Below are 7,629 nucleotides of genomic sequence, written 5' to 3'. Positions count from 1 at the left end.
TTGTAGGATTATTATTTATCTTGATGATTTCTCTAGTGATTGCTCTAGTGTTTACAGTACTCATTTTGTGCTTAACGTATTACATCGCTTTGCACACAATGTAAGAACCTGACAAAGTACATTCTACATGTCTCGTTAACGCCTTCTTGGCAATATTAGATACACTATTTTTGTCATTGTGTATATGATATAAGCCTCACAATTATTTTTTATTATTGCTTCAAATAGTTATTTATATTTTCAAAGAATTAATGAAAAATTTTCCCTTATATTTACTTACCTATTTACTATTTCCTGAGTACTTCTTTCCTTTGCATAGCTCCATATTCCATCTGATATCATACACTAATGCCTGAAGAACTTCCTTTAATATTTTTAGTAGTGCTGGTTTTCTGGTAGTGATTTATCTCAGCTTATGTCAGAAAAAAATATTTATTTTTGATTTTGGAGATTTTTCCAGGCTTACAGTTATTTTTAAAGAGGTCATTGTATTCTCTTCTGACTTGAGTTGCTTTTAAAGTGATGTTTCTTTCAGAATTGTCTTTTTCTCTGAATGTGTTTCTTTATCATTTATTTTCAAAAATTTGATTATATTAAAAAAGATGGAGACTTTACATCTTTTGTACTAACCTGGATAGAGTTGGAACACATTCTTCTTAGTAAAGTATCACAAGAATGGAGAAGCAAGAATCCAATGGACTCACTTCTATTATGAAGCCAGGAGACAATCTAATACATATCCACATAAGAGAAAAACTCAAATAAATTCAAGGTGGAGGGCAGGGGAATGAGGGAGCAGAGAGAGGGGAGAAGGGTGCAAAATGAAGTGTTATGGTGTATAGTCCACCTCTTGGGGGTGGACACAAGGGGTCTGTACCTAACAAATGCAAACAGTGTAACCTAATTCTTTGTGCCTTCTGTAAATCTGAAACAATAAACAAGAAAAAGAAATGTGGTTATAATATGCCTTGCTGAGGATTTTTTGTTTTTTCTGCTTGGGGTTTGTTGATTGTTTTGGATATGTATGTTTATGTTTTTTTTTTTTCAAATTTTGAAAAAATTCTGTCACTTTTTTGAGTGTGTTTTTTTCTTCCCCATCTAACCCTCCTTTTAGGGCTCTAATTACACATATGTTACAATGTGCCCATGGGGGCAGTGATGTTATTCAGCATCTAAGCCCATCTCATCTTTATTTCACTGGGGAGAGTTCCTATTGCTATGTTTTCTGGTTACTAGTTTTTTCTTCTGCAGTGTCTAATGTTAATTTTTTAATTCATATGTTGTATTTTTATCTCTCAATGTAATTTGGACTTTTTATATGTTTCACTACTGTTTTAACACTCTTTTCTGCTAAATTCCATAATCTATATCAATTCTGGGTCTGTTACTATTGATTTTTGGGGGGTTGTGAGTCATATTTTTCTGCTTTTTGTATAATTGATAATTTTTGATCTTTATGAAAAATTTCTGTATTTTACATTGTTTGGTTCTGGGTTATTTTGTATTTTTGAATTTTGTTTTGGAAACCAGTTATTTGGGATCAGTTTAATCCTCTGAAAACTTAGTTTTTCATGTTGTCAAAGCAGGTCCAGAAAAGTCATTAATCTAGTGAGAGCTGGGTTTCACAGTTAAGAATTCACCTGATAAGTCCTTACTACTAAGAACTCACCTGCTGAGGATCTTCCCTGATACTCGTGTGTTAGGAAGTGTGTCTATTCAAAGTAGTAGAAATTAGAACTAGATCATTAGTTCTTATGAGCTCCAGAGATTTCTACCTCTTCTTTTCCAGGTGTACTTCTATAGTATTTTGTCTGGGAAAAAAAGTATAATATAATCATGCACAAAGAGCAAAGAAATCCAAATTGTAGAATGAAACATAATATAATTCACCTGCACATTTTAAAATGTAAAGGTCATGAAAGAAAAATTGAGGAAAAATTTCAGATTCAAAAAAAAAAGATACATGGCAAGTAAATGCAATGACGAATCCTGGATTCCTGGGGTTAAAGAAAAAACAAAAAAAAATACAAAAAACTTTAAAGGACATTATTGGAACAATTGCAGAATTTGAATATGAACTGTGGATTAGGTAATAGTCATGTAGCAAAGTCAGGTTTCTTGATTTTGATGATTATATTATGGTGGTCCTCAGGAAATACATTCTGAAGTATTTAGGGGTAAAGGGGCATGTGGTATGCAACTTACTTTTAAATGGTTTAAGGAATTATTCACACACAAGCAAACAAATGGTAAAGCAAAATGTAAATAACTATTGGAAAAGGTATACCTAAATTGTTTATATCCTTGCAACTTCTCTAAAAGTTTGAAATTGTATGAAGAAAATTATCAAAAATGAGTTGGCTCAAACACCCAGGATTGAGTTTCTTTTTATTGCTAGGTATACTTTGCTTACCCTCTTGGGACAGTTGATGGGTTCAGTCTAAACATGGAGAAAGTAGAATGATTTATAATTCTCTCCTGATAGCTCCTTCTTTCCGAATCAAATTTGGTACACGGTCCAGCAGCTCTCTGATGCTAGGACTGACATGTCGGTAGCTTATCTTGGTCAAAAGAAAGTTTGATACAGGCTTACATGTCACTCCTATTCCCTACAGCATGAACCTGACACCGAAAGAGAAGAAGCATAAGAAATAGCAAGGCTTTCTTCCTAGAGTCATTCATCATGAGCTTTAGTAGCAAAATGTTCCCAAACTCTTAGTACAGCCTCATGAAACCAGAGTTGACTTCTTGCTAAATTCCATCATTAGTCACAGTTCTGTGGTCACAGTGCTTTTGGGGTTATTTTTGTTGCTTTGTTTTGGTTTGTTTAATAAAAAGTTTCTAATGACTGTAACAGTTTATTTTGGGTAGAGGCAGTCAAGTTTGGGACCAGGGAAGAAGAGATAAAAAATTGCTTATCTCCATCATAGACGATCCCAGATGGCACTAGAGGTGAAGAAAATCTCTCAGAAAGTGGCACGAGTTGTCAACATCATTCAAGCATGAACAATGTGAGCCGTGTTACCAGTGAATGAAAAGTTTTCAGAAAGGGTGGAGAGGTGTGGAGGCAATGGCAAAACGGAATGTGGAAACCCCACCCTGAGTTGCTTTCAGCTTCATTCACCTTTTTTTGGGTTGTAGATGGCCCTATAGCCCCTCTTTTGCTTGCTTGTTAACAGGGAAGAATGCATCTGATTTCAGTGTCTTGTCCAGGTGATTAATGGGGATGCTTATTAAGGCAGCTTCCTGCCATGCATCCTTGGCATCGAGTAGCAGCAGCTCAGTTATCAGGGTGAATTATCTTACAATCAGATGATGAAACCAGGGGGAATCAGAGTGTGTGTGCGGCACTAATGGTAATGTTTCACAGGGCAGAAAGCTGAGCTGTAAGACTGACTCTGGAAGGACCTGTGTGTGGATTCTTTGGTCAGTTTAAATGTGGCCTGGATTAGAATCACGAACTGTTACCATGCAGAGTTTGTTCCCTAAAAATTATCCTCTCTGACATGTCAACATTTCCCTTAGTCCTGGAAGTACTCTTAGTTCCAGGTAAGTTGAAGAGTCAACAATTTATTCGCTGGCCACCAAATGAAATTACTGTCTTATGTTATGTCCTTATGCTTCAGTTTTCATTTTGGGAACTCTTATCTCTCATTTCTTCCTTCCAGAATCTTGTATGAGCCTCAACTTGAGATTTTGGATTGAGCTGTAGAAGGGTGAGAGTTTAAAGGAAGTGGTCAAGGATTGACATAGGTAATTTAGGATGATTGAACTAGTCTCTTGTCAATCTAAAAACCTTCCATAAATATTATTACCCCTAATTTTGGGATGAGGAATCTGAGATAGATAAAAGACAAACAAGTAGCCCCAAAGCAAACAGATAATGCATGGAGGAAGTAAGATTCAAGTCCAGCTCTGTAGGACTTCAAAGGTTGACTTTGGCACCAGTATGTGGAGCTACAACTCTGATCCTACCTCAATCCTTCCCACAAAAACTGCTCCCTAAATCCTACTTCACTTTCATCTTGAGTGCTCTATGGGTCAGGTGTTGGGGATATGAGCCAATGATACTAATATGATTGTTGCTTTCACAAAGCTCACAAGGCAGCAAAGGACATCAAAACAATTAAACACCTAAAAATATAATTACAGAATTTGGTATGTTTTTCAAAAACGATATATGGTGATATGATGGAAGATACACATGTAGGGAAGTGGTCATTTTTGTAATTTGGTTGGGGACAGGCTTTCTGAGCTGGTGATGTTGAGACCTGAGACTATATGGAAGAGCAGCAGGAGGCCATGGAAGCACTGAGCACTGGAGCAATAGAACCAGCAAGGACAAGTGACCTGGTGCAAGGAGGAAATGGTCTGTTTTCAGAACTGAGAGGATGCCAGGTTGGGAGAATGGAAGGGAAAGTATTAGATGTTCTTGGGGAATGAGACCAGAATGAGATCATGCAGGTCCTCAAGGGGTGTGATGATGCTCTAAAGACAAGAGGCAGAGCCGGCGATCATGTCACTTTCTTGCCTAAAATGCTCCAGTAGGTTTTAAGATTCAGCTCTTTGTTGCTTGTGCATCTTCAAAGTTGCCTTGAGTTGGTTGTGACTCTTGACTGCAGCTTCTCTTGGTGATGTAAAGGGTAAATGATGGTACTGTTAGTTAAGCTCGGAGATCTGGTTATCTAGGCAACCCAAGCAATGTCTTGTATCCTTTAACTCTTCTAGGAACTTTTGATTTGATTTCAGTTCTCATAGAGTCCGTTGCAGTGGGACAAAGATGAGAAGGATGAGCTAGAAGCATTTCAGTAGGTTTCTGCCTCCAATCCCACTTTTGCTTGGTGCTTCGACAAATCTGATCAATTAATCACATTAAGGCAGTAGTTCTCAACCTTCCTAATGCCTCCTAATGCTGCATTCTTTAATACAGTTCCTCATGTTGTGGTGATCCCCAACCATAAAATTATTTTCATTGCTACTTTATAACTGTAATTTTGCTACTGTTATGAATCATAATGTAAATACCTGATATGCAGGATGGTCTTAGGCGACCCCTGTGAAAGGGTCGTTTGACCCCCAAAGGGGTCACAACCCACTGGTTGAGAACCACTGCTTTAGGTTTTTCTGATGGACCATGAATATTTTGTATATTCATGTATATTTTGTATATTTTGCATACCTTTCACACATGCTCTTTGTTCTTTCTTGGGTGCTATTTTTTATACATTCCCTCTCTGGCATTTTTTGAAACCAAGTTTCTTAGCTTTTCTGTGAAGACTCACTTTATCTGAGAAAGAATTGTTCTTTTTACTAATTCTGTTCCTTTTAGGTACTTCTATTTGTTTTCTTGACACATTTTAATCATTTACACACATGGTTCATGTCCTCTATTAATGTATGAGCTCACTGAGGATATTGACCTAGTTCATTCATCTTTGCATTCCCAGCACTGAGCTCAGTGTCCAGCTGAAAGTAGATTTTCAATAAATGCTAAGTGAAATGAATGCTTGGTGGAAGTTCATGCTCTGCTATTAATTCAGAATGGGTAGTGCATGGTCTTAGGTAAGTCATTAGTGAATTATGTAATTTATAATATTAGTGACTTTCTCAGGGACATTAGTGAATTATGTAATTTATAATATTTATTATATTTTAGCGGGTTAGATACTTAATCATACTAACAGACATTGAGTACTTACCTTGATTGATTTCTTGCTCCATGCAGGCTCTAGGCCAGGTGCTTTCACGTGAATTATCTCAATTGACCCTATGTCAACTCCATGAAGTAGCTTTAGATATTATCTTCATTTGACAGGTAAGAAACTGAGATCCAGAAATGAAAAATGACTTACTCAAGTCACACAAGCTAGTAGAGATCAGAATCGATTCAAACAGAGCCTGCTTGATTCCAAGGCCTAGACTCTCAAGAATTCTTCTGTTGAACTGTTTTCAACTGTCTGGATCAGTGGATAAAAGTGAAACTCATGAGGGCTTACCTTCTTCCTTTTCTTTCTGATTTGGGTAATGCTTAAGCCACTAATAGGTGGTGATTTTATAAAAATTAGATAATTTGTTTTTTAAATTGACATATAAAATTGTGTGTATCGTGTACAACATATTTTAAGTTTATATACATTGTGAAATGGTTAGATCTAGTTCATTAATGCATTACTTTACATAGTGAACATTTTTGTGGTAAGAATACTTATCATACACTCTCTTAGCATTTTTCAAGAATGCCATGTATAATATGCTATCATTAACTATTCTCATCTTGCTGTACAAGAGAGCTCTTAAACGTGGTCCTCCTACCTAACTCTAAATATAGTCCTGGACCAACATCTCCTCAACTCCCTCTTCCTATTAGTCAGCCCAGCCTCTGGCAATCACCTTTCCACTCTCTGTTTCTACAAAATCTACTTTTAACTGCCATAAAAGAGAGATCATGCAGTTATTTGTTTTTCTGGGCCTGGTTTATTTCACTTAACATAGTATCTTCCAGACTGATCCACATTGTCACCATTGGTAAGATTTCATTCTTTTTACTGGTATGAATAGTTTTCCATTGTAAGTATGTATCACATTCTCATTATACATCCACTGATGGACACTTAGGTTGCCCCATATCTTAGCTATTGTGAATAGTGCTGCAGTAAACATGGGCTTACCACTCTCTACCATATATTGATTTCATTCCCTCTGGACATACACCTAGTAGTGGGATTACTGGGTCACGGAGTAGTTCTGTTTTCTATTTTTTTGAGGACCCTTCATACCATTTACCATAATGTCTGTATAAATTTACATTCCCACCAATAGTGTGAAAGGGCTCCATTTTTCTCCATACCCTCACCATGACTTACCTTTTATCTTCTTGATAACAACTCTTCTAACAAGTGTGAGGTGATATCTCATTGGGGTTTTGATTTGCATTTCTCTGATTGGTGATGTTGATTTTTTTTTTTTAATGGGTTGTTTTCTTGCTACTGAGTTGCTTGAGTCCCTTTTATATCTTGGATATTAACCCTTTGTTCAGTGTGCAAATCTTGTCTCCCATCCTGAAAGTTGTCTCTTTACTCTGTTGATTGTATCCTTTGCTAGGTAGAAGTTTCAAGCTTAATGTAATCTCATTTGTCTATTTTTGATACTGTTGCCTGTGTTACTGGTGTCATATCCAGAAAACCACAGCCCAGACCAATATCATGAAGATTTTATCCTATGTTTTCTTCAAATAGGTTAATCATTTTGAGTTTTACATTTAAGTCCTTAATCCATTTGATTTTTGTATGTGAGAGTGAAGGGTCTATTCTAATTTCCTTTTTTCCTTTTTTTTTTTTGAATGTTTTAATGTGTTTGGAGTTTTTCTTTGCTTATTTTTTTGTTTGTTTACCATAATGGTTGAGGAAATGGGGTCTCTCCCAGGCTGAGACTCAAATTTTTTTTTTTTTTTTTTTTTTTTTAATTTTTTTATTAAATCATAAGTGTATACAATGATATGATTATGGGGCATCATACACTCACTTCATAAACCATTTGACACATTTTTATCCCAGTGGTTAACATAGCCGCTGAGACTCAAATTTATGAGTCTTTAACAAGATGTTCTAACAATCGGTTCTAAAGTGAACT

This window comes from Nycticebus coucang, chromosome 2 (genome assembly GCF_027406575.1).
Source record: "Nycticebus coucang isolate mNycCou1 chromosome 2, mNycCou1.pri, whole genome shotgun sequence".
Classification (NCBI taxonomy): domain Eukaryota; kingdom Metazoa; phylum Chordata; class Mammalia; order Primates; family Lorisidae; genus Nycticebus; species Nycticebus coucang.
Note: the sequence above shows the minus strand (reverse complement) of the source record.